The 25332-nt window shown below is 41.2% G+C and overlaps 1 protein-coding gene across 2 annotated transcripts in view; it reads right to left on the reverse strand.

The window, feature by feature from the left end:
- Positions 1–24626, reverse strand: part of CREBRF (CREB3 regulatory factor) — a 64409-nt gene extending 39783 nt beyond the window's left edge. For both annotated transcript variants that reach the window (XM_024753349.1, XM_024753348.1), the window contains exon 1: positions 24514–24626. The gene's annotated coding sequence lies outside the window, so the exon portion shown is untranslated. The remainder of the gene's footprint in view (positions 1–24513) is intronic.
- Positions 24627–25332: the final 706 nt, after the last annotated feature.

The raw sequence follows: 25332 nt of genomic DNA on the forward strand, positions 1-25332 counted from the left end.
AGAAGAGCAATGAATATGTATCACCAATAACAGAATTTAATATATTCTCTACATTACATAAAATCATGTTCATAATGGTATACGCATTATTCTTTGAGTTATAAGTGAAATCTGTCCTTGAAGTAAGAATTATTCCAGTAAGCTCTGAACATGTATGTTGAGAGGGGAAACAGGGATAAGGACTACTTTGCAGAGTGGTTTCAAGGGTTAAATTAAATGACTGCAAGTCACCTGGCACAGGGTCTTGACTGTGGTAGAAACTGACAGGTTAGTTCCCCTTTCCCTCCTCTGTGAAGGCTTTAATCAAGAAGAACTAAACAGCTATACCTACTTCATCATCTCTTCCTAGATAAGTGGTCCTCAAAGTGTGATCCCAGGACCAGCAGCATCAGCATCAACCTGGAAATCTGTTACTAATGCAATTCTTGGGCTCCAGCCCAGACCTACTAAAGCAGAAATTCTGAGCGTAGGGCCCAGTAATGTGTTTTAACAAGCCCTCAGGGTGATTCTGCTCCTCTCTAAAATCTGAGAACCTCTGCTTTAAACTGAACTCCTTGCTCTTATTCATTCTAGATGCAGTATCATTTCTTAGACTGATGTAAAGAGCCAATTTAAGCTACGCTGCCCTCTGTAGTTAACACATTCTCTGGCCTAGAGCTTTAGAGTGATACGTTACATCAATTTCAGAGACCTCTTGCTGAACAAATAAGAGATAGTCAACAAGGACGAAATAATTGTTCTACTCAATTAGATTAATAAATTGAGTATCATCTTCATTTCCTAGATCTTTGCTGGGCTTTTCCCACTAGTGGGCTGTCATTCTCAGTGCACTGTTCTAGCCTAGGAAACACCCTCAAGTGCCCAACCTGGGCCCAGAAACAGAATTAACTATGCATCTCAATCCAGTGCTAAGGTTTAAATGGACTGATGCCTGCTTGTGCCAAAGGCTAGTTCTGGCCCAATTCCTCCTTGGACATACTGCTGACACGTACTCTCAGTCCTAACTCTTCCCATGATTCCTGTGAGAAACAAGGTCAGTTGCCTTTTCCAGACCTATTACTTAGACCCCCGCCAAAAAAACAAATTATTCAAGTGATGCATTCAACAAAGTGGACTAGTATAATCCTGGTCTATAACCTTGGATCTGGGAGAAAAGTTTGATACTCTCTAAAACCTGAAACTTATCCTTTCTAGCAACAGGGTTGAAGAATCAAGAAGAGATTGTGTTCTCTACAGCATATAGATTTTGGCATATATTTATTGACAACCACTATAGACACCATGTACCAACAGCTTGGTTTATCAGGAAAACACTGGACAAAAAAAGGGCTAAGTTCTAGTTATTGCTCTCACTTGCAAACTCTACAATATTGGGTAGGTCAATCTTTCTAAGACTCATTTTTCTCATCTATATAAAGAAAATAATATTACTCCTGGCTACCAAATTTTCTAAGCCATAAAACTTCCATACAAACACAAGTATTTATGTAAAACATTATTTTAAACACTTGGCATCGAAACAAATTTGTCAATGCAGTTAGCAAAAAGAGCACTTGTTTGGAAGACAAGAGACCTGGATTCGAGTTTTGATACCATAATTAAAACTAAATAGGAGGGCTTCCCTGGTGGCGCAGTGGTTGAGAGTCCGCCTGCCGATGCAGGGGACACAGGTTCGTGCCCCGGTCCGGGAAGATCCCACGTGCCGCAGAGTGGCTGGGCCCGTGAGCCATGGCCGCTGAGCCTGCGTGTCCGGAGCCTGTGCTCCGCAACGGGAGAGGCCACAACAGTGAGAGGCCGCGTACCGCAAAAAAAAAAAAAAAAAAAAAAACCCAAAAAACCAACAACAAAAAAAAAACACAAAAAAACGAAATAGGAGAGTGGCCAAGATGGCGGAGTAGAAGGACTTTAAGCTCATCAACTCTCACAAGCACACCAAAATCACAACAATCTGCAGAACAATCATTGTTGAAAAAGACTGAAACCTACCAGAAAAGATCCTCTACAGCTAAAGACATAAAGACAGAACCATGGGACTGGTAGGAGGCATGGACTTACAATATAATCAAATCCCATATCCCCCAGGTAGGTGAACCCCAAATTGGAGAATAATCATATTATAGAGGTTTCCCCACAGGAGCAAGAGTTCTGAGCCCCATATCAGGGACCCCAGTCTGGGGGTCTGGCAACAGGAAGAGGAGCCCCTAGAGCATTTAGCTTTGAGGGCCAGCAGGGCTTGATTGCAGAAGCTCCACAAGATTGGGGGAAATAAAACTTCATTCTTAAAGGGTGCACACAAAATCTCATGCACACCAGGACCAAAGACAAAAGCAGTAATTTCACAGGAGCCTGGGCCAGACCTACTTGCTGGTCTTGCAAGGTCTCCTGGGAAGGTGGGGGGCAGCTGTGACCCACCCTGGGGACATAGACACTGGTGAAAGATAGATGGGGGAGGCTGATACATTGGCACCAAGACCTGGTTGCACCCAACAGCCTGAAGGCTCCAGTGCTGGGATACCTCAGGCCAAGCAACAAACTGGGTGTGGACACAGCCCCACCCGTCAGCAGACAGGTTGCCTAAAGACTTCCTGTCCACAGCTGCCTCTAAACACAGCCCTAAACATGGCCCTGCCCACCAGAAAACCAAGACCCAGTTCCACCTACCAGGAGGCAGGCACAGGCCCCTCCCACCAGGAAGCCTGCACAAGCCCCTGGACCAACCTCACCCACCAGGGAAACAAACAAAATTAAAGAATACAATAACTGAAATGAAAAACACACTACAAGGAACCAACAGTACACTAAATGAAGGAGAAGAATGGATCCGTGAGCTGGAATACAGAGTAGTGGAAATCACTGCTGCCAAACCAAAAAAAGAAAAAAAGAATGAAAAGAAATGAGGACAGTTTGAGACCTCTGGCACAACATCAAGCATGCTAATATTCACATTATAGGGGTCCCAGAAGGAGAAGAGAGAGAGAAAGGACCTGAGAAAATATTTCAAGAGATAATAGCTGAAAACTTCCCTAACCTGGGAAAGGAAATAGTCGCCCAAGTCCAGGAAGTGCAGAGTCCCATACAGAATTAACCCACAGGGGAATACACCACAACACACTGTAATCCAAAGGACAAAAATTAAATATAAAGAGAGAATATTAAAAGCAACAAGGGAAGAGCAACAAATAACAAACAGGAGAACTCCCATAGGGCCAGCAGCTGATTTTTCAGCAGAAACCCTGCAGGCCAGAAGGGAGTGGCACAATATACTTAAAGTGATGAAAGAGAAAAACCTACAACCAAGAATACTCTACCTAGCAAGGCTCTCTTTCAATTTTGATAGAGAAGTCAAAAGCTTTACAGACAAGCAAAAGCTAAAAGATTTCAGCACCACCAAACCAGCTTTACAACAAATGCTAAAGGGACTGCTCTAGGTGGAAAAGAAAAGGCCAAAACCAGAAACAAGAAAATTACAAAATAAAAAATCTCACTGGGAAAGGCAAACATACAATAAAGGTAGGAAATCATCCACACACAAAGCTAGTAGGGAGGTTAAAAGATAAAAGTAGTAAAATCTGGACTTCCCTGGTGGTGCAGTGGTTAAGAATCTGCCTGCCAATGCAGGGGACACGGGTTCGAGCCCTGGTCCAAGAAGATCCCATGTGCCGCGGAGCAACTAAGCCCGTGCACCACAACTACTGAAGCCTGTGCGCCTAGAGCCCGTGCTCTGCAACAAGAGAAGCCACCGCAGTGAGAAGGCTGTGCACTGCAACGAAGAGTAGCCCCTGCTCGCCACAACTAGAGAAAGCCCGTGCACAACAACAAAGACCCAATGCAGCCCCAAATAAATACATAAATTTTTTAAAAAGTAGTAAAATCATTTGTATCCAACAATAAGCAGTTAAGGGATACACAAAACAATTAGATGTAAAACAGAAAATCAAAAACAGTAATCATCAGGGGAAGAGAATACAAATTCAGGGTATCTAAGATGCGTTTGAAATTAAGAGATCAGCAACTTAAAATAAGCACATATAAATATAGACTCCTATACAAAAACTTCATGGTAACCACAAAACAAAAATGCATAATAGATATACACACAAAAGAGAAAAAGAAATCCAAACATAACACTAAAGTTAGTCACCAAATCACGACAAGAAAACGAATGGGGGGAAAAACCTACAGAAACAAATCCAAAACAATTAACAAAATGGCACTAGGAACACACATATCGATAATTACCTTAAATGTAAATGAACTAAATGCTCCAACCAAAAGACACATACTGGCTGAATGGATACAAAAACAAGACCCATATATTTGCTGCCTACAAGAGACTCACTTCAGATCTAGAGACACATACAGACTGAAAGTGAGGGGATGGAAAAAGGTATTCCACGCTAATGGAAATCAAAAGAAAGCCAAAGTTGCAATACTTATATCAGGCAAAATAGACTTTAAAATAAAGACTGTTATAAGAGACAAAGAAGGACACTACATAATGATCAAAGGATCAATCCAAGAATATACAACAATTGTAAATATATATGCACCCTACATAGGAGCACCTCAATATATAAGGCAAATGTTAACAGACAAAAAAGAAGAAATTGACAGTAACACAACAGTGGGGGACTTTAACACCCCACTTACATCAATGGATAGATCATCCAGACAGAAAAGCAATAAGGAAACACAGACCTTAAATGGCACATTAGACCAGACGGACCTAGTTGATATTTATAGGGCATTCCATCCGAAAGCAGCAGAATACACATTCTTCTCAAGTGCACATGGAACATTCTCCAGGACAGATCACATGCTGGGCAACAAAGCAAGCCTCTGTAAATTTAAGAAAACTGAAACTGTATCAACCATCTTTTCTGACCACAACACTATGAGGCCAGAAATCAACTACATGAAAAAAACTGCAAAAAACACAAACACGTGGAGGTTAAACAATACACTACTCAACAACCAATGGATCACTGAAGAAATCAAAGAGGAAATAAAAAAATACCTAGAGATAAATGAAAATGAAAACATAATAATCCAAAACCTATGAGATGCAGCAAAAGTAATACTAAGAGGGAAGTTTACAGCAATAAAGCTTACCTCAGGAAACAAGAAAAATCCCAAATAAACAACCTAACTTTATGTCTAAAGCAACTAAAGAAGAACAAACAAAACCCAAAGTTAGTAGAAGGAAAGAACTCATAAAGATCAGAAGAAATAAATGAAGTAGAGACTAAAAAAACAATAGAAAAGAGCAACAAACTAAAAGCTGGTTCTTTGAAAAGATGAACAAAATTGATAAACCTTTGGCCAGACTCATCAAGAAAAAAGAGAGGGACTTCCCTGGAAGCACAGTGGTTAAGAATCCACCTGCCAACGCAGGGGACACGGGTTCAAGTCCTGGTCTGGGAAGATCCCACATGCTGTGGAGCAACTAAGCCCATGCGCCACAACTACTGAGCCTGTGCTCCAGAGCCCGTGAGCCACAACTACTGAGCCCCTGTACCACAACTACTGAAGCCTGTGCACCTAGACCCCATGCTCCACAACAAGAGAAGCTACCACACTGAGAAGCCCGCACACTGCAATGAAGAGTAGGCCCCGCTCGAGGCAACTAGAGCAAGTCCGCACGCAGCAACAAAGACCCAAAGCAGCCATAAATTAATTAATTTTAAAAAAGAAAAAGAAAAAGAAAAAAAAGGGAGAAGGCCCAAATCAATAAAATCAGAAATGAAAAAGGAAAAGTTACAACCAACACCACAGAAATACAAAGGATCATAAGAGATGACTATGAGCAACTGTACACCAAAAGAATGGACAACCTAGAAGAAATGTACAAATTCTTAGAAAGGAACAATTTCCCAAAACTGAACCAGGCAGAAATAGAAAATACGAACAGACTAATTACCAGTACTGAAATTGAATCACTAGTTAAAAAACTCCCAACAAGCAAAAGTCCAGGACCAGATGGCTTCACAGGCAAATTCTACCAAACATTAAGAGAAGAGTTAACACTTACCCTCCTGAAACTATTCCAAAAAATTGCAGAGGAAGGAACACTTCCAAACTCATTCTATGAGGCCACTACTACCCTGATACCAAAACCAGACAAAGATATCACAAAAAAAGAAAATTACAGGCCAGTATCACTGATGAACATAGACGCAAAAATTCTCAACAAAATAGTAGCAAACGAAGTCCAACAATACATTAAAAGGATCCTACACCATGATCAAGTGGGACTTATCCCAGGGATGCAAGGATTTTTCAATATCCACAAATTAATTCAGTGTGATACACCACATTAACAAACTGAATAAAAACCATATGATCATCTCAGTAGATGCAGAAAAAGCTTTTGATAAAATTCAACATCCATTTATGATAAGAACTCTTCAGAAAGTGGGCATAGTGGGAACAAACCTCAACATAATAAAGGCCATATATGACAAACCCACATCTAACATCATACTCAATGGTGAAAAGTTGAAAGAATTTCCTCTAAGATCAGGAACAAGACAAGGATGCTCACTATCACCACTTTCATTCAACATAGTTTTGGAAGTCCTAGCCACAGCAATGAGGAAGAAAAAAAAGAAAAGAAATAAAAGGAATCCAAATTGGAAAAGAAGTAAAACTTTCACTGTCTGCAGATGACATGAAGATACAGATACATATGCAGATACATAGAAAATCCTAAAGATGCTACCAGCAAACTACTAGAGCTCATCAGTGAATGTGGTAAAGTTGCTGGATACAAAATTAATATACATTTCTATATACTAACAAAAGAATATCAGAAAGAGAAATTAAGGAAACAATCCCATTTACCATCACATCAAAAAGAATAAAATACCTAGGAATAAACCTACCCAAGGAGGCAAAAGACCTGTACTCCAGAAACTATAAGATGCTGATTTAAAGAAAGTGAAGATGATACAAAGAGATGAAAACATATACAGTGTTCTTGTGTCAGAAGCATCAGTATTATTAAAATGACCATAGTACCAAAGCAATCTACAGAATTCAATGCAATCCCTATCAAGTTACCAATGACATTTTTCACAGAACTGGAACGAAATTTTTTTTAATTTGTATGGACACACAGAAGACCCCAAATAGCCAAAACCGTCTTCAGAAAGAAGAATGGAGCTGGAGGAATCACGCCCCCTGACTTCAGACTATACTACAAAGCTACAGTCATCAAACAGTATGGTACTCACAAAAAAAGATACATAGATCAATGGAACAGGACAGAAAGCCCAGAAATAAACCCATGCACTTATGGTCAATTAATCTATGACAAAGGAGGCAAGAATATACAATGGAGAAAAGACAGTCTCTTCCATAAGTGGTGCTGGGAAAACTGGACAGCTACATGTAAAAGAATGAAATTAGAATATTCTCTAACACCATGCACAAAAATAAACTCAATATGGATTAAGGACCTAAATGTAAGACTGGATACTATAAAACGCCTAGAGGAAAACATAGGCAGAACACTGTTTGACATAAATTGCAGTGATATTTTTTTGGATCTGTCTCCTAGAGTAATGGAAATGAAAACAAAAATAAACAAATGGGACCTAATTAAATTTAGAAGCTTTCGCACAGCAAAGGAAAACCATAAACAAAACGAAAAGACAACCTATGAACTGGGAGAAAATATTTGCAAATGATGCCATCGACAAAGGATTAATTTCCAAAATATACAAACAGCTCATACAGCTTAATATCCAAAAAACAAACAACGCAGTGAAAAAATAGGCAGAAGATCTAAACAGACATTTCTCCAAAGAAGACAAACAAATGGCCAAGAGGCACATGAAAAGATGCTCAATATCACTGATCATTAGAGAAATGCATATCAAAACTACAATAAGGAAAAAAATAAATAAATAAACTACAATAAGGTGTTTCCTCACACCAGTCAGAATGACTATCATTAAAAAGTCTACAAATAATAAATGCTGGAGAGGGTGTGGAGAAAAAGGAACCCTCCTACACTGTTGGTGGGAGTGTAAATAGGTGCAACCACTATGGAGAACAGCATGGAGGTTCCTTAAAAAACTAAAAATAGAGTTACTATATGATCCAGCAATCCCACTCCTGGGCACATATCTGGAGAAGACTCTAATTTGAAAAGATACATGCACCCCAATGTCCACTGCAGCACTATTTACAGTAGCCAAGACATGAAGGCAACCTAAATGTCCACTGACAGAGGAATGGATAAAGATGTGGTATATATACATACAATGGAATATTACTCAGCCATAAAAAAGAATGAAATAATGCCACTTGCAGCATCATGGATGGACCTAGAGATTATCATATTAAGTGAAGTAAGTCAGACAGAGAAAGAAAAATACCATATGATAATCACTTATTTGTGGAATCTAAAAAAATGACACAAATGAACTTATTTACAAAACAGAAATAAACTCAGACATAGAAAACAAACTTGTGGTCATGTAAGGGGATAGCAGGGGGTGGGGGAGATGAATTAGGAGTTTGGGATTAACACATACACTATTGTATATAAAGGAGATTACCAACAAGGACCTACTGTATAGCACAGGGAACGATACTCAATATCTTGTAATAACTTACAAGGGAAAAGAATCTGAAAAAGAATATTACATATACATGTATAACTGAATCACTTTGCTGTACACTTGAAACTAACACAACACTGTAGATTAACTATACTTCAATAAAAAAAAGAAAAAAACTAAACGGTCTTATGAATTAGAGCAAGTTAGTTAAATGTATGCTTTAGCTCCCAGACTGAGGAATTACAATTATTATCCCTTAACTATGTAATAGAGGTGTTATGAGAATTGAATGAGATATTAGATTAGGATGTAGCAATGAACTAAATCTGAAAGGTGATTATTATCAATAGGTGTATTTTGCCAACACATTCTTTTCTCCCACAGCTACTCCAGCTTAAAAACTCAACATCTGTGACAGCTGTTGACAACAAAGCTGTATATTTTAAAGACACCAATTCCCAAAAAGAGGGTATCCACCATATAGAGGGTTGAGCTTGTTCTCCTGGGATAAAGGTCCTTAGTTGCTTCTCCTAGTCTCTTAGGTGGCAGCAAACAGGATGGGGGAGGGCCAATTCTACCCCAAGCAGTAGAACCTCTTTTCAGTGATAAACTCTCCCAGTCTCTAAAACTAATGACTAAAGGTCACAACACCAACTATTCTCATTCCCAACATTTTGCACCCATTTTCCAGAAATGCTTGGTACTGTTCCAAACATTTATTGTGAAACAACCAAGAAGAGCAAAATTCCCCACCCAAAAGTGGAAGGGAAAAAGAAGAATAAGGACTTCTACAGCAGTTATACCGTTACAGTTCCACCGTCACACAGAATCTTCCATAATGACACACTGCTCCAAAACTACCTCCTAGGGCTTCCCTGGTGGTGCAATGGTTAAGAATCCGCCTGCCAATGCAGGGGACACGGGTTCAAGCCCTGTTCTGGGATGATCCCACATGCCGCGGAGCAACTAAGCCCGTGCGCTACAGCTAATGAGCCTGCGCTCTAGAGCCCGCATGGCACAACTACTGAAGCCCGCACGCCTAGAGCCCGTGCTCCGCAACAAGAGAAGCCACCGCAGTGAGAAGCCCGTGCACTGCAGTGAAGAGTAGCCCCTGCTCACCACAACCAGAGAAAGCCCGCGTGCAGCAATGAAGACCCAACGCAGCCAAAGATAAATAAAATAAATAAATTTATTAAAAAAGGCAAACAAAACAAACTACCTCCTATACCAGGGAGCCATATACAAAAGGCACATTAATACTTAGATGGCCAAGTGACACTGAGGAGGAAGGTGTAACAACATGCTTTTTGGGGATGCCTTCACACTTCTGTGGTCTCAAGAATATCCGTATTTTATTCAAAGTTTTTGACATTAAAGTACATAAAAAGTTAATGATCTAATTTCCCAATGTGTGACCTGAGGAATATTTGTCCCTAGGAATGTTAAATGGTTACTCAACAAAAGGGTTGTGAGGTTAGGAAAACACCATGTTAACCAAACTTATACTGCCTTTATGCAGAATTTCTTGGAAACTTCAAGATGCTAGGTGTTAATGTGCATTACAGACCCCCAATAGGTGAACAGAGCAGATCTCATTTCTCAAACTTATTTGATCAAAAAATCCTCCACCCTGCCCTCAAGCTGACCTCAAGGACTAGTAGTTATTCCAAAAAAACAAAAACCCAACAATGACAGCTAGGGGAAAGGCTAAATTAATTCCCCTACTTTCTTATTCACAGCTCTGGCTCACCAGTCCCAATACAGTTTTGTGAGCCTTTCAAGGGAGAGAAGACTGTGGTCTATCAGAAACAATATTTACCAATAGATTTTCTGTACCTGGGCTCATTCAAAACTATTCAACAACAGCTCCTAGGGGCAGGAAGACATTGCAGTAACAGAGAACTACCTCTCTAAAGCAATGAGATGGGGCAAATGATTTATTTATGAGCAGCAATGGTACCACCCGAAGAGAGCCACAGCTTCAATCTCTTTTCATAGCCCTTTCCACCAGGTCCTACCCTACGTTTTTTTGGTTCTCCGTTTGAAAATATGTTGAGGCTTACTATGTACATTAGGCAAGGCAAAAGGTCAAGTAAAATGATAGGAAAGATCAAAGGACTTCTTACAAAGGTTCATCCCCGGGACTGCTCACAACACGAATCCAAACCTTAAAAGCCAAATCCAAGAGCTGACTGGTGTGGCCCAGGCAGCTCACACATACCCAAGGGCTCCTAAATTGTGCCCCTTCCAAATCCGAGGGTTTCAGCTGATCCCTAAGGGTCCACATATCTTACAAAAAAAAAGGTTGACATCAAGAAAAATATAAACCTCTTTATAAATAAAAATGTCTATGAATAAGCAGATATTGCATATGATGGCTAGAATCCCTGCAGCTCCTCTTTTATATGTCACTGCCTTAGGCCACTGCTCCCTTTTACTATCTTGAGGGAACTGGTTCCTCACAATAGTAAGCAGCACTTCTGAATCATCAGAGTAGATGTTAAAGATTTTTGACATACCCATCAGGATGGTTATCATCCAAATAAGAGACAATAACAAGGGTTGGTGAGGATATGGAAAAATCATAAAACTTGTGCACTGCTGGTGGGAATGTAAAACAATACAGCTGAGAAACAGTTTAGTAGTTCCTCAAAAAGTTAAACATAGAATTACTATATGATCTAGCAATTCCACTTCTGGATATATACCCAAGGGAATCGAAAGCAAGAACTCAAACAGATACGTGTACACCCATGTTCAGAGCAGCATTATTTCCAATAGCCAAAAGGTGGAAACAACCCTAGTGGTCATTGACAGATGAAAAGATAAAGAAAATGTGGTATATACACACACTGGAACATTATTCAGTAATAAAAAGGAATGAAATTCTGATACATGCTACAACATGGATGAACCTTGAAAACATTATGCTAAATGAAATAAATCAGATAGAAAAGACAAATAATATACGATTCCACTTATATGAAGTACCAGAATAGGCAAATTCATGGAGACAGAAAGAGAAGAGAGGTTACCAGAGGCTGGGAGAATACGGTTTCTGTTTGGGGTGATGAAAATATTCTGGATATTTCAGAACAGTGGTGATGGTTATACAAAACTGTCAATGCACTTAATGCCACCGAATTGTACACAATATGGTTTAAATGGCAAATTTTATGTTTATTTTACCACAAGAAAAATTTTTATTATTTTTTTTTTTTTTTTTTTTTTTTTTTTTTTTTAGGACCACCAAGGAATTCACCACAAGGAAATTAAAAAAAAAAAAAGTTTGTGGTAAGACAGGCCAACACATTTATACTGTTATATACCACGGTTTATTTTGATCTTTCCTAACTCTGCTAGTTCATGTTCATCATTTCTTTCAGGTAGCAGAGTTCTTGGGTTCTCTCTCTGTAGGTGGTAATTGTCCTGACCCCTAATTTAAATCAGTCATTCCTCCTGAGATTTAATCCCCAAGATGAAAGAAAGGGAAGAGGGGGAGGGAAGGAGGAAGGACACCCACACACTCCGTCCAAACTGTTACACTTCAAATGTCCCACTCAACAATTCCTTGCTTTCTGAAAACTACTTAGCAAGAGTTGAACAAAACAAACCTTCAGATGCTTACTAAATCAAGCCACTACCTATTTCATGGTACAGTAGAAATCAGAGATCCCCAAATCTCCAAACCACTGAGGAGGAAGAGGCTGACTATGCAAGGAACACATTGGAGAAAAGGCGGGGGCTGCGTTCTCCCTTCATCATGTAATATAAATCCTGTGAACATGACTGCAGAGAAATTGCTACTCTCTGCCCTTCAACAGCAGTTCACTAGACTCCAAAATCTGAAAAACAAGTAAGTAAATTTCAGTCTAGATGGTTATCCTAATTAGATGTTAATACAATCAGGATACCGATCCTTCTGCCATAACACCTTGTGAACTCTTTATCCCTGGGTCAACCCAATAGTCACCTTTTATCCTCACACTCAGAGTTTAAAAAATAAGGGGGTAAATTAGGTTGGCCACAATATCTTAATTAAATAATTAAAACCACATTTTCCTGAGGATCCTGAGGAGCTAAGAAAATATACTAAATCTCAAAAGTGATCTCTCCTTGGAATGCTGTCTTAGACAGACACAAGCCCTCTCAGAGAATTTTATTCAATTCTTTTCCAAAGGCTTTGGCCCAACGTTAATCTTTGGGCTCCAGAGACATCACACTAGAGCTTATTTAAACCACTTTGGGAACCAATAAGAAAGATCATTAAAGCAGGTTTCTAGATCAGCATGAGGTGAATGGGAAGAGTTTTTATTTCTGAAAACTACTGACGCTTAAGATACTAGTAGGCTCTTTCTGCAGCCTTGATACCTGCCAATTAAGTTGTTCAAAGCACAAGAATAAGAGCATGAGACAGTTTTAGATAGAACCAAAGAATGCATTTCTAACCCCAGCCACCTTTGATTACTCCTGGCAACAAATATTCAGTTTATATTTGATGTAACTGTTTACAGATTACAGAAACACTGCTATACCTTGTCATTTAACAAAACGTAGTGAAGTAATTAGGGTTAGTATTAGCACCCCCCACCCTCTGTCTAACCACTTGTACATGAATTTTAAAAGTTCAGCAAGGACAAGAGTTGTCCAAGGTCACCCAGTAAATGGATGCCTCTGTGCAAACCTATCATCACAAAGACCATCTCTACTCTCAGTGCCTCAAAAGTCATCTCTAGAGAACTCTCGAATCTACCTCTTCATCCTAAACACACCAGTGCACCATCCCTACCATCTGAGATCCAGCTATTTCCCTGGATCACCTGCATCCCATGACCTCAGACACAACATGCCACCTCCCCACCCAAACATTCCTATTCTGCCAATAGTATCATCACTCTCAGACATCCAGGCATGTAACACTGATCTCAGCCTTGACTCTTTCTTTCCTCCTCCCCACTTGCTTTGTTATTAAATCACGCCAGTCTCGTTTATCAAAAATACACTGACGACTTACCTTGTACAGAGCATGCATGTACCTGTCTGACTTTGCCTTTCCCACCTTCTCAACCCTTGCTTGGACCTCATCATTTTCTATTTACCATCCCAATATTTGCCCTGCATGTCTTCTTGCTTCCAGCCTCTCCCTCTCTCCAGTTCTTATGCCCCATTATAAAATTATTTTCCCTAAACTACCACATCATATTAGCACTGTGCTCATAAGTTTTTAGCAACTCCCGTTATCTCTTGGATAATATTCAAAATACTCAGACACAAGGAAACTATCTTTCCAACCCCATCTTCCACTACTCTTTGATAAATATAACATTAGTATTAGTTTGGTCTTACAATTTTCCCCCAAATCCTTGAAGTACTTACAATCCCACTTCACTCCACTAAGGATGTCCAGCAGTGAGACTCCAGCTTTTCATGCCTTTGCCCATAACGCTTTTCCTCTTTCTCCTCCCCAACCCCTTGCCTCTTCTACCAGAGATTGTAAAATTTTTGAGAATGACCATTACATCTCATGTCTGTTTCACTACAGTGCCAAAAGCAATGCTATGCCCAGCACAGGCATGCAGACAAGAGCTGACTGACAGCAAACAGGCAATCTCCTAAGACCACAGGTCATTCTGGATAAGGAGTCAAGAGGTGCGACATTCTTCATGTAGAAAGAGTACATTACAAAGAAGTCAGTCATTCAGTATATATTTATTGTCTCTTTTAAATGCTCCAAAGTATCTTGTACAAGCTTGTTCACTTGAGTCTTGAACCACTGTAGTATTGTATAGTAAAAATATTTAACACTGTACTCCTGAATTTTCTTTTAAATTTCCAGGAACAGTAGTGTTTGAATTTCAGTCAATTTTAAAGACCTGAAATAATTTTTGTCTACGGAGGAGAGGGTAGAGGAAAAGAGGAGGATTAAAACTTATTTAAACCAACTGAATCCAGGCACTGGATTAATACATGTTCTTTTTTCTTTTTTAATTTTATTTTATTTGGCCACGCCATGCAGCATGCAGGATCTTAGTTCCCTGACCAAGGATCAAACCCCGTCCCCTGCATTGGGAGCACAGAGTCTTAACCACTGGACTGCCAGGGAAGCCCCTGGACTAATAAATGTTGTACTATACTCTCTCTCTTTCGCGTGCGCTCTCTCTCTCTCTGTCTCTCTCTCTCTCTCTCTCTCTCATACACACACATTTTTAACTAAGACAAAGTACTTTATCCAGGTTAAACATTGGAGTTTTAAAGAATCATTTCGTTTTCTGAGCTGTTCTGCAAAAATCTACAAGATGTAAAAAGGGTACAGTACAATTAAAGGTAGCAGCATAAAAACAGCGGTGCACGTGAGATCACACTTGAGCCGTCCAGCAAGATTGCAGGGAAACATCCATCATAGAGGACACTGGGGACATACCCTAACAACTTCAGTGCTCTTGTTATCAGGGATCTGGACCCTTCCTCAAAATTTATTGTCTCCTCCCTCCCTTCTCAGAGTTGATGCTTTTCACAAGTAGCATGAATGTATACTAGAGACAATTTTGAAATTCCCTTCGAATTCCTTCCTAGTGTGAAATGGGCTATATAAACCACCAGCTCAGGACTATAGAGGTACAGAGGTTGTGGCACAGGGCTACAAAGAGGTTGTGAATACAGTTTTGCAATCATTTCTTTCAAAACTGAGAAAGGCTGGCTGCCTCTTTGGCTCCAATACTCCTAAAGACTTGCTCTTTGAGAAACAAACTCTAGATTCAAGATAAAAGGTTCTGCTTTAAAATTGAGTATTTGGAATTTCATTCCAGATTCTTACTTGCCTTCTTTTATTTGTAAATACAAGAATTCCCCCTCTTACTTTGCAGGGATATTGTGATTCATGATAATATGTAAGGAATCTAGCCCTGGCACAAAACAGACAATAAATGGTGGCTATTTTTTGTTTCCTGATTCCTTCGTCAGTGTAAGATGTTCCTGGGATGTGGCTGCTATTGAATGTATAAACCTAAACTCAATTCAGAATCCTAGATTGTCTGAATTCCACACTTAATTATCACAAAAACCCAACTGCCTGGAACTAGGGTGAATAAAGGATATGCAGGCAACACAGGTCATTTAACACCCTCACTCCAGCTTTATGAGGGTGAAATCTTCAACATGCTGGTTTAATCAGCAAAAGAATCTCTGGAGTCACAAAGTAATTCATAAAGTTGCAAACTAGTCATCTCTACACACAGTAAAGAATTGGTGGATAAGTTACAAGGGGAAAGGCTTCTTCAGAGAAATTACTGCTCTTATTGTTCAAAAAATTACATACAATTTATCTTTTTTATAGTATTTATACTGGCTTCACCAAAGAGGCTGAGCAACTCGAGGGAATGGATTTATACAAAATTTATCTTTGTACTCGTAATACCTTACACAGTTTCTAACGAACACACACACATACAAACACACAGTTTAATCTTTACCATACTTGTCTCAACAGGGTTCAGAATAAATCAAAGGAGGCAGACTATCCCAATTGCTGGGAAAACATAGCTTTGAATAGAATCAGCAGCTCTCAGAAGAGAAATACAAAGAGTAAAAAGAATCTGATCCCACCCTTCCATTAGACACTCATAATTCTTATATCCCCCTACAATCAGAAAACAGAATAAAATTCATTTACAGTAATTCATTAGTTTTTAACTTGGGAGATAGAAAATCAGCAAGTTATTATTCTAAGCTATAAAACAAATGTAACAAGGTCCTAATAAGTTCACTCTACCAAGAGTATGTACATTTTAAAACAAGAGACAAAAAACTGAAGGCTTTGTTTTTTTGGCCATGTTGCACGGCTTGCAGATTTTAGTTCCCCAACCAGGGATTGAACCTTGGCCCCAGCAGTGAAAGCACCGAGTCCTAACCACTGGACCGCCAGGGAATTCCCAAAAAACCGAAGATTTAAAGCAAAGATCTCAAACTGGATTGCAGTCACAAATCAATGCCTACATATGAGTTTTGTTCAGCCCACACGTTAGTGTTTTGAAAAAATTAAATTTTAACTGCCAGCACTTAAGTTAGAAATTTCATATAAAATTTCTGTATCCTGTTATCAAATGCCACTCCCTTGGGGGAGAAATATCAGACCTGACAACATTGGGTACATATTCTCAGGAAGATCACTTGAATTGAAGTGAGAGTTATCGCTTGAAACGGGCCTGTGCTTTCCAGCTTGCTCCAATCTCCAACCAGTCCCATTTTACAAGTAGGGAATCTTAAAGATTCTCAAGGGCTTCCCTGGTGGCGCAGTGGTTGAGAGCCTGCCTGCCGATGCAGAGGACATGGGTTCGTGGCCCGGTCCAGGAAGACCCCACATGCTGCGGAGCGGCTAGGCCCGTGGGCCATGGCCGCTGAGCCTGCGCCTCCGGAGCCTGTGCTCCGCAATGGGAGAGGCCACAACAGTGAGAGGCCCGCGTACCGCAAAAAAAAAAGATTCTCCAAACCACAGAATTAGCAAAAAGCTTGTTTGTGAACACAGGTAACTCCAGAACTTTCATTCTTAACCATTTTGCAACTCGACCTCCAAAATGAAAGGGAATGTGAAAACAGGTATTTAAAAGAACTGTCCATGAATGTCTACTGCAGCTTAATTCACAGTAGCCTAAAATCTGGAAGCAACCCAAATATTCACCAATATGGTAAATGGACAGACAAATTGTGGTACATCCGTATAATAACAAGTACTCAATTGATAACTTGAAACAACATGAATCTCAAAAGCATTATGTTAAGTAAAAGCAGTCAGACTCGAAAGACAACACATTCTATGATTGCATTTATATGAAATTCCGGAAAAGAAAAAACTACAGTGATAGAAAGTAAATCAGTAATTGGGGCCGGGGTGAAGGTGGGCATGAGGGAACTTTCTGTGGTGATGGAAACGTTCTATATCATGACTGCAGAGGAGGTTAAATAATTGCATACATTTGTCAAAACTAAAAATTGTGTGAATTTATGTAAATTATACCTCAATAAAGCTAGTTCTAAAAAGAGGTGTTCAGAAAAGGCTATAAAACTAGAGAGAAGAGTACTGCCATCTCTACCTGGGAAAGTTTCAGGCAAGGTGAGATTTGAATTGGGTCTCATCACAGAACAAGTTTAAGGCACATAAGAAGTAAAAAACACAAGATATAATTAGTAATATTCTGCACTGTAGCCTATGAGAAGTGACATCTCTGAATACAAAGGAAAATGCTTCCAAAAAGGAAATTCACAGAGATGGATAATTAGTACCTAGATAGGTATCAAAGACAAGTTGATTTCACAAGATTTCCCAAGAGGGAATCAACTCAGACATATATTGCTGTTCATATGCAAAATAAACAGTAATGTGAAAGAATGTTTGTTTTCTTTTTAAATAGAGCAAAATGAAAAGTAAGACTCAAAAAAGGGAAAGGAAACCTAGAGAGTAAAGGAAGGGATGGCGGCAAGGAGATGAAGTAAAGGTAAGGGACACACTGGGTCAGAATCAAAGGTACCTGGTGACCACAGATGAGAAGACAGAAGAAGGGAGGCGTGTCAGACCTTGATGAGGGGCTAAAAGAAAAACTAAAAACTAGGGGGAAAGAGACCAAAGTCAGAGCTACAGAGACCTGAGTGCAAAGCAGGCCCAAGAGAATTAAAGGCCAAGGGAAAGCAAAAATGTTCTTTCCTCCTAAATCTCACAAAGTAGTCCCTTCCTCTTCCATCTCCACCTCTGCCTTAGTTGAGGCCTTCTCATACCCAACCCCACCCTACACATCTTGTACATTTTTTAGACTTCCCTGACTTCCTTCACTAGTCTTCAAACCCAGGTCAAATGCTGTCTTTTCTAGGAAGCTTCTCCAACTTGCCCAGGCATAGTAGTCCATCTTCCATATTCTCAGGACATGTTGTTCTAAATACTATAATGTTGAACTGCAATGTCTGTCTCCTCTACTCGTCTATGGGCAACTCCAGCAGAGGATTCAGTAGTAAGGATGTAAACCCTTACTAAAAACAGTTCAAAAAGCTAGAAAGTCTACCTCATCTTTTATAACACAAGTAGGATGTTTGAAGCCTTGCTGTTTAAAGGGTACAGTGAGGGAATTCCCTGGCGGTCCAGTGGTTAGGACTCGGTGCTTTCACTGCCAAGGGTCCAGGTTCAATCCTTGGTTGGGGAACTAAGATACTGCAAGCTGAGCAGTGAGGCCAGAAAAAAAAAAAAAAGGGTACAGTGAATCTTTCAAACAAGAGTATATCCACCCCGCCCCTTGTTTCTCCCTATAACATCAAGGACATTTTAAGTTTCGTTTTCATAATGCTTTAATTTCTTGGTGAATGGCAAACATATAATAGGGAAGAAGACAAACTGTACCAGGAATGGTGTGTAGCAGTCAAAGGAACTTCCTCTACAAAACAAAAGGGGCAGCTTAAATTCGCCAAGACAAAACATTATCCGGAAGAAAATAAGTGTCAACAAAGAATCTGAAGAAAACTGAAGAAGGACAAAAAATCACCAAGCTCATGACGCTTTCGTCAGAAACTTGTCAACATCAATAATACCCAAGGATAAATGAGTGAAAACATGACTTTGTAACAAAAAATGTAAAAGTGGTTTTGGCGTTAAAAGGACAGAATGACAGGATGATCAGAGTTGCTGGGAATTAGTGGAGAGATGAGTAGTTTAGAAAGCTGTTGGGGCAGGAGAGTTCCAATATAGATTTCTGGAAGGAATGTCATGAACTGGCATTGAAAAGGTATACTGTCATGAAAAGGCACACAAGGCTTGGCTGGCAATGGAATGGGATTGCAGTCACAAAGTACCATTTTCTCTCTCCCTCTCTTTTCTCTTTCAAATCAAAACCGCAAGTCCTGATGAGACTGACAACCTGCGACAGTCACTAAGCTTCACCCGCTGACAGGGCTGGGGCCTGGAGGCCCCTGGAGGGGGTGGCCTTGCGGGGAGATGGCCTCTCCCAGCCGCCCTGGGGCCAGGCTGGCTCCTCTGGGCTTCCAGGGAAGTTCCATCCATCCATTTTCAAAGACGTCAAACCACCCTTCTAACTATGGGGCCTCCTGTCAGGGCCAGACCAGGGAAGGCTATTTTCTATTCTGGGGGATTGTTGTAATTTAAATGATTGTTTTAATAAAAATTCTAAGTTGTTTAAAAAAAAAAAAAGGCATACTGTCATGAAAAGGCACACAAGGCTTGGCTGGCAATGGAATGGGATTGCAGTCACCAAGTACCACTGCAGTCCCCTGCATCAAACTCCCTCCACATCTAGCCTTCCCCATTGGGGTAAATCAGACTTATTAGCCAGAATGCTTTTACAGTGCTTCTCCACCAAAGGGACCCTGCTACACAGATGAATAATTATCCCAAACAGCTAAGAAATAAGAGGCTTCACTCACATTTGCCAAACACCCAAAGACCAAGTGTGCCAAGAGCTAATGACAAATCCAAGGACAAAGCACAAGGTCTTTTTGTTGTTGTTTTTTGGGAGTGTGCGCACCTGGAAGGAATATTCAATGAGTCTAACTAACGGAATGTACCTGAAAAAAATTAATAAAAGAATTCAAGGGGTTTCTAGACATCATCGAAATAGCTTCTCTATAAACTTTCTTACAAGAAAGGGTCAATTTTAACATGAAGACTTTTTGTATGAGAAGATGGTGATTAATTACTCCCTTCCAACTCAGAAAGCCCAACATCTTTACTAATAGCAGACTGACTTCACTGCCTTCCAGATAAGCAGTTTTTAGCGATTCACTCATTTATTTAAGTAGTTCAGAAGCACTAAAAGGTGTGAGGCACTGGAGATATAGAAATAAGAGGCAGACTCTGACCTCAAGTTGCTCGCTGTTAAGTGGGTAGAGAAATGCTGTAGGGTGGGGAAAGTCCTAATAAAGAGAAACTGAGAGGCAATCACTAAGAGAAAGAAAATTGAATCCAGATTTGGGATGTGGTTTCAAGCGGCCTGAAGCATTAGCATATTCAAAGTACAAGAGTTTGAGAACACAATAACTAACCATTTCCCAATATCCCTCTGTGAGATAGAAAAACATCCCCACTATTAACAAATTAATAAATTGAATTACTCATAGTCACCCAGGCAAACACAGGTTAACTAGAACTAGAAACAAGACTGAACGGCACATGATGCTTTTCAGCTTTAAGAGGTCAATATATTCTCTTTCCTGAACTTTCATGCTCACGCTTGAAATCCAGTTCAAATCAACAAGACTGGTGAAATATTACGTAAAAACAAAACAAAAAACTACACGTGAAAAAGTATCTGCCTGTGTATATTTTTAGTTACGGCATCTCTGCTTCATTGGGCACTTAGCACCACCTGACATTTTCCAAGGAAGGGGAGTGGCGGCAACCTAAAAATTTTGGGGGTCTTCTTTGAAAAAGCACCCCACCTTATTTAGGTAATTCTAGAAACATCTCAGGCAACAACACAATCAATGTGGCTTCCAAATTAACTGTATGTGTGTGTATATATATATATATATATGTATATATACATGTATATATATATATAAATAAGAGCTAAGTGTGTTATCTATTCACTTGACCAACCTCTCTTCAAACAGCTGTACAGTTTTGTTACGAATGATGTGTTAAATGCACTTTTAAACCTCAACAGGACTATACCCTTGAATATACTGAGGTTCTTAGAGACATCTTAAAGCCAAATTTTTTTTCAATCACAATGCATCTCTAAAGTAAATAGGACTTAACAGTCCAACATTTGCTTTAAATGGTTTTTCAGGAAAACACCTACTTGCAAATAAAATTAAAATATAGAATACAATGTTGCCATGTGCTCTTACTCTAAAAATTCTTCAAGGCAGGAGATATGTACATTCTGCAAGTGCTCAAATATTACTCGAAGTTCACGTTTATATATGCTGCAATAAGTTAACATCTAAGTACTTAAAACCCAGAGACTGATGTCTTGGAACATGGGTTGACAAACAAATTACAGCCTTCAAATACAGCCTGTTCTTATAAATAAAGTTTTACTGGATTATAGCCCCAAACATATTGTCTATGGCTGTTTTCATGCTACAATTTGCAGACCTCAGTAGCTGTTACAGACACTCCATGGTCCACAAAGCCTAAATATTTACTACTTGACCCTGTACAGGAAGTCTGTACAGGTTACACTATCTTAGAATCATTAGCACCAATGATCTGACAAATTTATGTCCAGTCTAAGAGTTTATCTACCCTGAAAGACAAACTACTGAATACGGTGAAAGACGATTCGTCCCCAAAACATCCAAGTACAAACCCACATGGAAACAAACCTCTGCTGAATCACTGAAAGTCTCGTAGTTGTCAATCTTGACTAAAAACTAAACTTTAAAAGCGAACAGTGAATTTAGTTCTCTTAATCTTTTAAAACTGTGCTACATTAATAGAATCAATATGCAAACTCACTGTATTTTCATTGTCACTTGTGTTTAGTTCACCACCACAAGGAGCCATAATTATTCCTTTATTCCTTACACTGGCATCCAAGAACCCACACATGTTAAACTAGTAAACCAGACGAGACATAGTTTTTGTAAAAGCTTGTTTCCCCTTGTCATGACAGACAGAAAATGGGATAGTAAGTGGAGGATCCCAAATCTCTTCTTTTGGATATATTTAGCCTCTTCTATGCTTACTAGTCTAAAAATTCCAAAAATGCTTTATCAATCATATAAAAGAATTACATCCAAATAAGTCCTGTTGGATCTATTTACCATTCTTAGAATAAGAGAAAAAATAAGGTAATATTTTTATTTGTCATAAAAATTATACTTAATAGCTGAAGTCTATCAAATAGTCAGGGATTATATTTTTATATATCATTCTTAACAGAACCGTGAATCAATCATATCAAATTAATACAGAAATCGATAAATCATTTATTTACCAATTATTACTTTTCTCCAATTAACAAAATAGGAGATAATGCAAATTCCTAAATAAAAACAGTCAACTCTTGAATAGCCCCTGCACGATATACCTAAGGCATGTTCCTAACCATAAGTGTTTAACCAAAGATGCAACAACAGCCTGGTACCCTTGACAATACCATTGCAGTCACAGATTGTAAGGTTATGTTAACATAAAACTAAATTAAGCATCTAATACGGCGGACAAGATGCCAAAATAATCGTGAAGCAAATAAAGTAAAATAAGTTACTTTCTAATTACTCATACCATTTCCTCTTTCATCTTTGGTGTTTCTCCTAGCTATTGTGGATTACAAGAAAATGGGAAAAAAAAACATTTAGAAGTACAACCAAGTGACAAACAGTGACAAACAGTTTACCACAAATCACAAGATTTACAAAGAAATCTTATTTTCTGCTTTTTCAAAAAGAAATAAGTCAGATCTTGATCCTATTTCTCACCTGCAGGATATTCGCAAGACAGAGTCCTAAAGAACCTTCAAATCTAAATAATTTTCTCATGGCTCAGTTTTCTCACGAAGCTAATTTAAGTGAGCTACTAATTTATGTAAGCAGGAGGGGCAAATTACTACTAAGCTAGGGCAAACACGAGGGGCCTGATCTTTAGACGGTATCCAGATGAAAAAACGGAGACCCCGCCCAGCCCTTAACTTTCTCGGCTTTTCTAGTCCTGGCTTCCTCTGTGCAAAATCCAGAAAAACATAACTTCCTCCTCACTGCTTCTATCTGAGGCCTGGTGCAGAAATTTAGACCGCCAGTTATCCAAGTACCTTCTTAAGGCTCAAGCTCGCTCAGAAACAGCAAAAAGGTTTGCCTTCTTGGGTTAAAGGAGGGCAATTACAGGGTTTGGCGGCCGGGTTTGTCAGGAAGCGTAAGGCCGAGAAAGAGGGCGAATCCAGAGACTGAGCTCCATCTAGTCCCAGGACCCACCCCCAAGGGGCGGCTAGACTGCCCTCGGTACTTCCCTGCCTCCTCTGCTCGGGTGGGGAGAGCGGTGGGTCGGGGTCAAGCTCCCCTGAGCTACTTCATCGTTCGATATGACTCGCCTTCGGACACCCGAAACGCCCCCGGCCCGGCTCCCTTGCCCTTTGCCCTGTCTCCTCCCCTCTCAGTGACCCACCACCACCGGTCCCCTCCCATCTAACATGGCCGCCCCACCCGGCCCACCCCGGCACAGCCTAACTACTTGGGGGTCCGAGGCACCGCCTCCCCTACTCTCATTGGCTTGGCAGCCTTCATCCGCCTGCTCCATTGGATAGCAGACCTGCCACTCTGCGCAGAAAGCTCCGCCTCCAAGCCGCTTCAAGCTGCTTTGAGAAGACATATAAACAAATCCCGGGAGGGAGGCCCCCGCTCGCCAGTCGCCGGGGCGGGGACGGGAAGGGGAGCGGCCACCCCCGAGACACCCCTGCCTGGAGCCCCCCAACCCCCAGCCCGCGCCTCCTCGTCTCCTGTCAGCCTGGTTCCAACCTTCGTGGCCCCAGCCCTTCCTCACACGCCCCTCTCTCTCGTCCTCCCCCGCCAGCCTCGCCTCCCCTCCCTTCCCCGGCCCCTCCCACCCGCTCGCTTCTCTGACAGGCCGGTTGCCGGCAGCCACGGCCCCGGGCTCCAAGGCAGCGGTGAAGGGCCGGGCGGCCTGGCAGGACGGACGCCCGGCACTGCCCACCCCTGGCCTAGCCTGCCTCCCGCCCGTAGCTCCCTCTACCGCCGCCCCGCGCTTTTATATAACCATCCCGGGCCGGGGGTGGGGGAGGGGAGCCAGAACCCCCGTGACCGGCAGGCGGCAGCCTGCGGCCCGCGCGCCCCTAGACTCTGCCCTGCTCCTGGCCCACGCCCCGCGCCAGCCCGGCGCAAAGCCCCGGCGCTGCCACCTCCTAGGCCAGCGGCCCTCCTCCGCCCCCCGCCCGGCTCGTCCCCTAGTCCTGGCCCCTGCGGGCTCCGGGTGGCGGGCAGCGGAGCTCACCTGTGGGAGTGGGGGCGGCTCAGGGGCTGGGTCCGGTTCCGCTGCAGGGGCCGCGGCCCCTCTCCATGCTTCCTCGGGTTTGTTTTGTTTATGTCCTTCCTGACGGGTTCCCGGAAATCGCGTGACTCGCCCCCCTCACGTGGGCCGCGGCGAGGAGGAGGAGGGAGGCGGGGGCCCGCCGGCCTCGGGCCAATCGCGAGGCGTCCTGCAGCCCGGCCAATCAGGAGATCGGCCCGGTGAAGCACCCCTATCACATGACGCGGGAGGGGCGGGTGGCCGGGAAAAACCAGAAAGAGGGGGCGGAGCGGGGGCTCGGCGCCTGCAGCTGCATTGTGGGCGTGGGCCGTCTGATAGCCAGCTACCCTCACGTTTCTCGGCGCTGTTCGTTTACAAATGCTTTCACGTCCTGCATTCTATCTAACCTTAGAACTACGCTGTGAGGCCGGAAGTGCCCGTATGCCCATTTTACAGTTTAAGTTCACTGAAACTTGAAGGGATCTAGGAAAACAGAGGGCATTAACTTAGAAGGGGGATTGCATCCACTTTCTGTTTTATGAATGTTCTTCCCATCCGAACCTCTCAATTCACTGAGAAACTGACCTTGCCTTCAGTCGTTCGATCATTCTTTCAACTAATATTTATTGCACACGTTTGCTGCAGATGCTGGAATAAACCAGATTTCGTGCACCTTGGAGACAGCGATCTGTACACAACGGTACAAACAAAATGCTACCAGAGCGCCTAGACAAACAAGCCTTCGTAACACATGGACCTGAGTGTGTGTGTTTCCTAATTCTATTAATAATAACACGCAGTGCT

This window comes from Neophocaena asiaeorientalis, unplaced genomic scaffold (assembly GCF_003031525.2).
Source record: "Neophocaena asiaeorientalis asiaeorientalis breed wild unplaced genomic scaffold, Neophocaena_asiaeorientalis_V1.1 scaffold268, whole genome shotgun sequence".
NCBI lineage: Eukaryota > Metazoa > Chordata > Mammalia > Artiodactyla > Phocoenidae > Neophocaena > Neophocaena asiaeorientalis.